The sequence below is a fragment of the Papaver somniferum genome, chromosome 5 (assembly GCF_003573695.1).
Source record: "Papaver somniferum cultivar HN1 chromosome 5, ASM357369v1, whole genome shotgun sequence".
In the NCBI taxonomy this organism is placed as follows: domain Eukaryota; kingdom Viridiplantae; phylum Streptophyta; class Magnoliopsida; order Ranunculales; family Papaveraceae; genus Papaver; species Papaver somniferum.
The window spans coordinates 149465713-149475900 of record NC_039362.1 but is presented as its reverse complement, the minus strand read 5'-3'; the positions used below and the strand labels follow the sequence as shown (position 1 = coordinate 149475900).

The window sequence follows — 10188 nt, the reverse complement described above, 5'->3', positions numbered from 1 at the left end:
AAAAACCAAGCTTAAATCATTCAAATTCATGATTTCTTATCACCAATTTTGAGATAATTCAATTACAAAGATAACTCAAAAATAATGAGGTCATTCCGAGTTCGGATGAAGAAGTTACACACAAAACAAGTTTATCAAAAACCGAAGATTGGAGAGGGGTACGCATACCTGGTACAATACTGAAAAGTTCCTGGACACTTTTTAGAAGGAGGGTATACGTACCTGGTACGTGTGACCTGAAGGCCAAATTGAGGAACTATCTAAAAGGTTTTTCTTTCATAGCTTAGGGTCGGGTTCCTTAACCGACTTAGATACTTGAAGGCCAAGCAATGTAAACCTATATAAATAGGTATTAGTCCATGTAGATAGGGGGCATGAAATTTTAAGTCTTAGAGAGGAGAAACAATACATGGAGAGAAAGCTAATGAAAAGCGAGGGTCTAACAACCACACCCAATATTTCGCTTAGCAATCTGTATGGACTAACTCCAATATACTTCCAAGAGAATCAACTAGACAGTCAGACTCAATCTTAAGAAAAGTATATCAAAGAGTTATATCTCAATATATTAATTCAATCCGCAATCAAACAAATAATAATTTGCGAGTCCGTATTGAATATAAGAGAGATAACTTGAACGGTAGGAAGGACCAATGTTCAAGGATCAATCAACAACCAAAGGTTGGATTTACCAATTGATCGATTCGATGCACAACCTGTGATATTTCAATTATATAACAAAATATAATGCTGAAAAGAAATAACACAGACACGAGAAGTTTTGTTAACGAGGAACCGCAAATGCAGAAAAACCTCGGGACCTAGTCCAGATTGAACACACATTGTATTAAGCCGCTACAGACACTAGCCTACTACAAACTAACTTCGGTTTGGACTGTAATTGAACCCCAATCAATATCACACTGATCCAAGGTACAGTTGCGCTCCTTACGTCTCTGATCCCAGCAGGATACTACGCACTTGATTCCCTTAGTTGATATCACCCACAACTAAGACACTACACCAAATTCTGGGATTAGCAACTCAGATTAGCAACAACTTATAAGCTGTTTCGAATTTTCAGTTGCTAAATTCAGTTGCAAAAAATTCGCAACAGTTTTAAACAGTTACGAAACTCGCAACTGTTATATTCTGCTGCGATTCGCAACTGAACCCACTTGTACGCGTGTGAAAAACTAGTGTGGCTTCCTACACTTTAAAACTGACTCACTATTCATATCATTCAGACACTAGGGATTCTGACTCGCTTCTCTTATCTCGATTATTATCGATCATTCATTCATTATCTACCTCATTCTCTCTTTCTGGTTTCGTCTGTGAAACTCTTTCTGGTTCTCCCAGTGAAACCCTACCATTAAAGTTCATTCTTCCTATTTCTGCTACCACCACCATCATTATCATCAACATCATAACCCCCCAAATCCTTTTCCTTATTTTCTTTCGAAGCCCTAGAAATATCTTTATGTCCGCAGATTCCCAAAACCTAAAACCTAATGGTCGTTGTCTTGAATATTGGGTTCAATTCGAGTTTGAAATCGGAAGCAAGGTGGATGAATCAGACGAGGTTTTGGATAGAAAATGAAAGCCAAGAACTAGGGTTCTGTTCTGGTTCGATTTTAAAGAAGAGAGAGATGAGAAGGAGATGTTGTGATGGAATCGTATATGGGTTTGTTGTTATACCAAGAAATCAAGATGAGAAGATGACATCGATGACGGAGGAGAAGAAATTGAAGATAGGGTTTGAGTTAAATCAACAAGTAATTGAGGAATTGTGTTGATGATTATGAATTTGGTAACAGAGAAGAATAAAACCTTGCTAGTGTTGAATTTGTAGATCACTGGAGGTGATTGAAGCATGAATGGTAGTTCTAGTGGGTTTAGGAGATTGGATTTACCCAATTTTGAGTCTGCAGTTAGGGTTATGGGTTGTGAAGATGATGGAGTTGATATGGAGTTAATAGGAGTGGGAAAATTGGTGGTATCCGATGATGATGGTGATGTATGAAGCTGTTTATGATGATGCTTGATGCTGATGGATAAAGGTCATAGAAGATTGCCAGTTCTCTGTGAGCAGCCTACAACATGATTGGACTTGTTCTGGTAATCTTTCCAACATTTATAGTGTTCTCTCGCAACTTTCTCAGCATGTATTACATTTTAATTGAGTCTTTTGATTCTTTCATCTTCTTTGTCTTTAGCCATGAAAATTAGCTAGCTTTATTTGGATTTATGGGTAGTTGAAGTTACTTTATTTATAATGATTGTGGTAGTTGAAGTTACTTTATTTAGAATGAGAATTAGCTAGATTTATTCGGATTTACGTACAGGTAGTACTTTGAAGATTATGCTAGGTCTCCTTGTGCACGAAGTTCATCAATAATTCAGCTTCTGGGTATATCAGGTTTGTCGCGATATCATCTAGTTATGGTTTTACTATCTTGAACTTGGCAGAATTATCTGATGGTTTCACTACATTGCTCAGGTTACAAGAATTTACAAAGATAAGGATCACATAGAAGTTGAGTTCACTGCGAGTCTCTTTGTACTGATGGCTTTGTTTATGGTTGGCGTTTCAAGATCTTCGAGTTGCTGATAATGACCTGCATCCAACAAAAGGGTTTGAAGAAAAATATCAAAAGGGAAGGTCCCTCTTGCAGGAGGTGTCTAGGATATACGGGTAAAGCTGTCAGGTATTGCGCACGAACAATAGGATAGTAATGATCTGCGAAAGTCAAACCCTAAAGAGCTTGCTAAACCTACTCGAAAAAGTGTTGCAGTTGATGTCCCCATGGCAGAGGTTGCATGCTAGATGTACTTCATTTTCTTGACTTACAGACCTTGTGTTGCTAAGATACTTATTTCAGTTTCTTGAAGATTTTAATATCTGAACTTATCTTACCACTATGTGAAATGACCTCCTTCATTTATTGCTTCCACTAGAATTCTAAAACCTAATATGCGTGCTTTCTGGAAGATTCCTTATTTATGTATGCGTAGTAAGTGAAACAGATATATACCTGAGTTTTATTAACTCACATTGCTACTGCTATTGTTCTTCCTGCAATAGGTTCGTGATGCGAGCTTTTTGGGAAGCCTAAAACATGGAACTGAAGAATAATGATGCCAATGGAGCGATTTAACTGCAAGTCTCAAGGTAAACTTATTGCATTTGTTCTTTAGGACCAATTCAGCTGGTTGTATACTGCGTGTTGGAACCTTCCAACAATATAAAGCTCTATCGAACATTACTCTATTGAAGTAATTCAATTGGTGGGTATTGGTACAACATATTAATTTTTATTGGATCCGTGATTGAGAGTAATTAGCAAGCCTCAAGTCCTCAATGATAACTAAGTTAAAAAATATTGAATCTGTTTACTTGTATTGCCAGTAGTTTCAATGGGGTCTCTAGCTTTTATTTTTATTTTTGCAGTCGGATTATCCAAATTGCACTCTACTTCTTTCTAAAATCATGGAGTGTTTTCTTTTTGGAAGTATCAAGAAAGACAAGATCATATACGACGAAGAGGTAACTTTTTGTTTAAAGAAGACTTGGAATTTTTTTAAATGGCATACTTGCCTCTAGAGCTGAATTTAACCGACTGGGATTTTTCTCAAACAGAATACTTATGTGTCCACACTGCCATTACTACTTAACATAATTAATTTGGATACTCCACAAAAGTTCCTGCTAACCTCAAGTTTTCAATGTTTCAGCTAATAGACACAGCAAATGAGGTTGTTGATAGTGTTGACAAAGATGAATTTTATTGAAGCTATTTTCGGTGGATTATTATCCTGAAGATAACAATGCTGAGGTTCACATCCTGTAGACTCATTCCTTTACATATTTTTTTGGGGTTCATTTCTTTAGGTTTTACTACTGCTTAAGGAGAGTAACATCGTCTAAAATGACTGCAGGCAATGAAAAAGAAGATGGACGCAACACGAGATCGGTTGGTAGAAGCATTATACCAAAAAGGATTATCACTTTACAAGATCGATTCTCTCAAGGTGGAAATATCTTTCTTCTCTTAATGTATTTTTCACCTCCTTATATTAACATATGATTTTTCTTTATCCATAAACTGTTCAAAATGGTTTAAAATGCGAACGATATGCTTATATTATCATTTGTTGCATGCGTTACCGATTTACGGCTCCCTTCTATGTGTCTTGAATTCTTATTTTTGAAACTGTTATAATGTGTCTTGAATAGTAAAGTTCATAGTCCTAACTTAGTCTCAAGGGTGTAATTGTAATTTATGTGGATATATAAAGCATTATGCTAGAGTGTCTCAATAAGGCCAGTTGTTATTGACAGATTGAGAAGGGAAAGGGGTCAAGCTGTTATAGAATCGAGAGAGGTCCAGTGAAGAGTTTTTGTAATCTTATTCATACATAGTGAATCAATATCATTGTTATTACCGTGGATGTAGGTCACATGACTCTAATTGACAAGCCATTGGCTTGCTTCTTATGATGTTTTGAATTATCAGTTCACTCATGAAGCAATGTGTCGAGCTGAAGAGGATAGAAAAAGTGACTAGGTAAGAGACGTTTTGTTTCATCCTTGAATTCACTTATCAATATGATTTTTTTTTACTCTTATATGCATCGGATTTAGAATTATGCTTGTAAGTATATGGATTTAGAATTATTCTTGTGAGTATATAAAAAATGAGTAGGACCCTCAACTGTGTGCTACCCATCTTTCTGGATTCTTGTTTTATCATGTTTTTAAGAGATTCAGGGTGTGATTTGATGTTTTCTCTGAAAGTATGGCATATTCGAGTTTTAAGTATTAAGTGGATTGGTGTGGACTTTTATGTCTGTATGCTTATGCTAACTTATTTTCAAGGGTATAATTGTTATTTATGTGGGTATACTCCCTGAAATGATCAGCCCGTACTTCTTGTTCTTTGTGTGCATCCATAAATTGTAGGTACACAAATTCTTAAGTCGCGCCTTTGCCATTTGACAAAATTCATGAACTGAAATAGCCTGTTTTTGTTATCTGCTATACTATTTAGATTGACTTGCTATTTACATGCCATGGCTTTTGACAGGTTCACCAGAAAGCTGTGTAATGTTTAGCTGACGCTGAAGAGTACCCTACGTTTTTTCGAGAAACATGAAGAGCAGGGAACCCAGGAAGAAGAGGTTGTTGAGGTCGAAGATGATTCCAAAGATATGATCAATAAGTACCACTTACAAGGATGGTTATGAAGCAACAAGAAACTATACTTGTTTGAGCATGTAGGTAATGAATGATTTGGAGCTTGTCTCCAGGTATTATGCCTTTAAGATTGTATCTGCTATTGGTATTACAGTTAACATTACACCTGCAGAATTTGTATGTTCTGAAAACTTAGAAAATGTTTATATACTAGTCATACTTTTGATACTAGGCACAGAATGTATGGAACTTGATTTTGATTTCTAAATGAACTGGAGAAACTTGATTTTTTTTATAGGGGAACTGTGGTTTTTCAGAAGCTGGTTTTTGACCGGTCAAAACCACTATTTTTTATGATGTTGCAAAAATTTTGCAACAGTTTGAAGCAGTTGCAACAGTTCGAAACTGTTGCGACTAGAATTTCGCAACGACAATGTAGCCGTTGCGAAAAACTACAACATCGACTTTCGTAACAGAGCTAAACTGTTGCGACCCCACTTTGCAACTGCCAGTTACCATTGCTAATCACTAAATTTGTTGTAGTGAGAGTTGCTACGACCCAAAGTCGAAGACTTTAATAAACAAATCTGTCTCACACAGAAAAGTATACAGGAATAGATAAATCTGTCTCCTACAGAAATATCTACAAGTTTTGTTCCGTCTTTTGATAAATCAAGGTGAACAGGAACCAATTGATATACCATACTTATATTCCCGAAGAACAGTCTAGAAATATCAATCACCTCACAATAATCTTAATCGACTAGTGAAACAAGATATTGTGGAATCACAAACGATGAGACGAAGGTGTTTGTGACTACTTTTCTATCTTTCCTAACGGAGATATAAATCTCAAGCCAATCTTACGATTGCACTCAATCACGATAGAAACAACAACATCAGATCACGCAACTACAGAGAAATAGTTGGGTCTGTCTTCACAATCCCAATGAAGTCTTCAAGTCGTTAACCTACAGGGTCTCAAGATAACCTAAGGTTAAAAGAGAATCGACTCTAGCTTACACAACTAGTATTACACAGGAGGTGTAGGGATTAGGTTTCCCAGTTGCTAGAGTTCTCCTTTGTATAGTCTCCAAATAAGGGTTTGCAATCTAAGTTACCTTGGTAATAAAGCATTCAATATTCACCGTTAGATGAAAATCTGATTAGATTCAAGGTAATATATTTCAACCGTTAGATCGAACTTATCTTGTTATACACACATGAAATGTAACTTCATTTAGGTTTGAGTAACCGTACCTAAACGTGTACACTTAGTTGGTTCAACAATAGTTAACTAATGGTTAGCCATATGAGCACTTTCATATCAACCTTATTCATCCTCACCATAACTAGTTCAAATGACTCAAATGAACTAGTTGGAGAGTTTTTCAATTGCATAGATCTCATAGAAGTATACAAGACACAATCGAAGCAAAATCGGTTTTGATTCACTCGAATCGATTCACGAATATTATAGCCACTGTTTGCAAAGATTGCATTCTTTAATATATAAATATTTTAGTTCATGAACAAACCGATTTTAGAAAGTAACCTACCTAAGTATGCGAACAGGTACGTGTACTTAAGTAACCGGATTGAGTTTGTTTTCACTTCCAAACTCCAACAGAAATTCACAGACGTGAACTTTCCGCACGGGTACGCATACTGTCCCGGATTGCTCGTGTAATCAATATTTTAATAATATTAAAATAATAATATTTCAGTATTTGCATAAGAAGCCTAGTCGGTCATGTGACCATTTGGCTATTGTCTTTTTTGCTAGTTTGAGCAATATTGGTGAAATATTGAAAAATCAGGGTTTTTGCTCGAACGAGGGAGTTTCATGAGATGAAGGAAATAATAATAAGAAGAAAATATGGGATAATAGGGTGTGGGACCGGCCACGGCTTGGGCATGGTCGGACGGCTAGGTGGCACGGTCCTGTGACTCCCTTCCCTATTTTTTATTATTTTTTCATCGTTTGAAGGAAAGTATGGAGAAAATAAGAGTTTGGTCAAACAAGGAAATTTTCTCAAATGAAGGAGTTTTCATGAGATTAGGAAAAATAATAAAATAATGGTGAAATAATGGGAGAGACGTGGGGCAGGCCACGACGGCATGACTGGCTGGCTGGTGAGCCTGGTCCGCTAGGCGCCTCTTTTATTATTTTATTAACATTATTTTTCTCCCCTATTTTGCATAGGTTTCCTCGTTCGTCCATATTTTTGAATGCTCGTTCGTGCGTTCGGGTTCTCTTTTGCGCATTATTGCTAAGTACACTCGCACCATTTTCTCGGGCCTTAGTCGGGTGGTGGCCCAGATGCATGTACGTCGAATATTTATTACTAACCCATGGAATTCTGCTGGGAAAATCCATGAATTGAAGTAACAAAATATTACAAAGAACGTAGAATATTTTCTAGGAATTCAATTGATGAATCTTGCGACTAGAATTAATTAATTGATGGCTCTATACTATCAGGCATGCTGCCTAAGAGCATTATTATTATTCGAAAATCGAGGTATGATCTAGTAGAAGCGCCATACTCATTCTGAAAATTTATTCTGTATAATCAGGGAACATTGAGACATCCTGAAGACGTTGTTGCTCTATACTAGTGGTTAAAACATCTAGGAGCCGTCCAATCATTTTCGATTTTACATAGAAGTGATTACTGAAATTGCTCAGTATTGAAATATGTCGTGGTCTCAGTTGAGAGTCTGCATATTCTTGTATGCTATGAGAGGCAATACATTCAGTCAGAGGTTCTTATGGACGTTCTGAGAGGCAACACACTCAGTCAGAGATCATCGTGGCATGAGCTTTCATGCTTAAACGAGAGACATGAGTCTCAATACTCGTCTGATTACTAGATCAGGAATATGTAAGGTTATGATTTTACGATTTTAGCCTTAGTAAAAAATCCACCATCGATAGAGTTATTATATTAATATACTTTAAAGTTCTTCATCTGATTATCATTTATTTATACTATAACGAATGTTTATGATTGAGTGATAGATTGTTTAGGCGGACAACTAAATTGATTTGTTGATTTAATCTAATGCTAGTATTGAGTTAGGAGATGAGTAATCGTCGAATAACTTGTACAAAAGTAGAGAATACGAGACCTTACAGATCGATTCTGTGGAGCGATTGTGTGTATAAACAATACTAGAAAGTGTACCTTGAGCTAAGAGTCAAACTACTAGGATCAAGCTATCAAATCACAAAAGATAAAGCTTTCAACCAAATTACACCTTGAGTGAGATACTACTAGGTGGTTTAGACGAGTAGAATCTGGTATTGGTGAGCTTCCGTACTCGGTGATAAAAAGAATTTTGGGGATAACACCGAGCTAGCTGTTATTCAACTGTCGGTGATAATCTATGATTAAGAACGAGTAGAAAAGTATAATAACTGATTGACGGTTTAGTAACAAAGAAGGATTCCTCGGTCATCTCTCTCTCTATTTCTTACAACTTAACTTTATTTGCTTTGATTATTTAATTTGTTTAAAAATATACAACAAAACCCCTCTTTGTGACATATTCGACAACTAAAACTCACTGCTCTTCGTGGGAACGTTCTTACTTACATTATATTACCAACCAATTATGTGGAAATAAGTGATTTAATTTGTTGCACTTACGACAATCATAACTTACCATCACAAACAAGTTCTATCTTATGATACACAGTCATAAAAAACCATACCTCACAGAGTCTATCACTCTAATATCAAGATTTCCTTTGGTTCCCTCCCTAAGACTAGCCCTTCTCTTTCCTTTGTGGCCGAAGCAAGATTGGAACAACCATTTCTTGGTTTAAGACGAATTGTATAGATTGATCTCTTGAATATGAAGTACTCATGTGCAATACATTATTTTAGGGTTTAGACTCGTTTCTCGTCAACCTACCTCATTTTACCATTTTCAGCAGAATCAGTTCGTATACTAGAAAACGCACAGTTCGGTCCTGACCAAATCAGTTCGTATACTTGAAAAAATAAAAATTCAGGAGCATCTCAAAATCACACATCAGTTTTTCTATGGGAGAAAATAATAGATTTCATCATCAAACGTAGTACCATCACTCACGTACTGATCAAATCAGTTTTTGAACGTTAACTTGATGTACCCTAGGATATTCTTACGCAATTATGGTTCATTGAACAATAAATTGTCCACAACCTATTATATAATAAGTTCTTTATAACATATATTACTTGAATTTATATGTTGAGATACGTCAAGTACTAGCTTGGGCTCGAATTTTTTATTTTCAATTTGATCATAATATTAAATTCATACGACATTGTATCAGTAGATAAAATGGTATATTTAATGAGTAAATATAATAATCATTCTTCACATACTTTTGTTGATGAAGTACAAAGTCCTCGTATATGTCTCTTCAATTTTCAAGGGTCAATTGGTTAATCATGATAATCATCTACCATGATCTGATACTAGTATGAGATTAGTTTTAGCAAAATACACATCCAGGTTTAGTTTTGATCATTTAAATTTAAAAACAAGCTTGACATGACCGAATGATGCTCTAATATATAGTACCCAACACACACTCGGGTCATATGATTTTTTTTGAGTTATGTAATTGAAAAGTCTCCAAGGATATCTTCAGAATATTTCTTTAATATAGGTATCCACCCCTACACTTTGATGATTTATAACCACCGCTGAATCAATGACAATGATCTCGCTCATGATTTCCAGATATTCACTGGGATTTATATCCTGACCAGACACAACTCATGGCCGAGTCGATACTGGCTCCAATTTTTGGAATAGAGGCTATCTTGCATGTTGGTTGCATATATTTATTTCCTCTTTTTCTTTGAGAAATTGGATTATAAATACGAGAGAAATTTATGTATAAGATTTAGAAGTTAAAAGGGTGTGCGGTGAAGAGTTAAAAATTGAGATTATATATAGGGCTTATTTCTAATCTACGTGGCTTC

The 10188-nt window shown here is 35.8% G+C and overlaps 1 long non-coding RNA gene across 3 annotated transcripts; it reads left to right on the top strand.

Moving 5' to 3' along the window:
• The first annotated feature begins 1334 nt into the window (after window positions 1–1334).
• LOC113283168 lies at window positions 1335–5497 on the top strand. 3 transcript variants are annotated; one of them, XR_003327372.1, is made up of 9 exons: window positions 1335–2121; window positions 2349–2422; window positions 2504–2711; window positions 3089–3175; window positions 3455–3550; window positions 3739–3839; window positions 3943–4035; window positions 4461–4571; window positions 5091–5497. It is a non-coding gene; the product is annotated as an uncharacterized LOC113283168 (long non-coding RNA). The 3 variants fall into 3 exon arrangements; XR_003327371.1 differs by having other exon boundaries at window positions 4346–4571; XR_003327370.1 differs by having other exon boundaries at window positions 3943–4571.
• Window positions 5498–10188: the final 4691 nt, after the last annotated feature.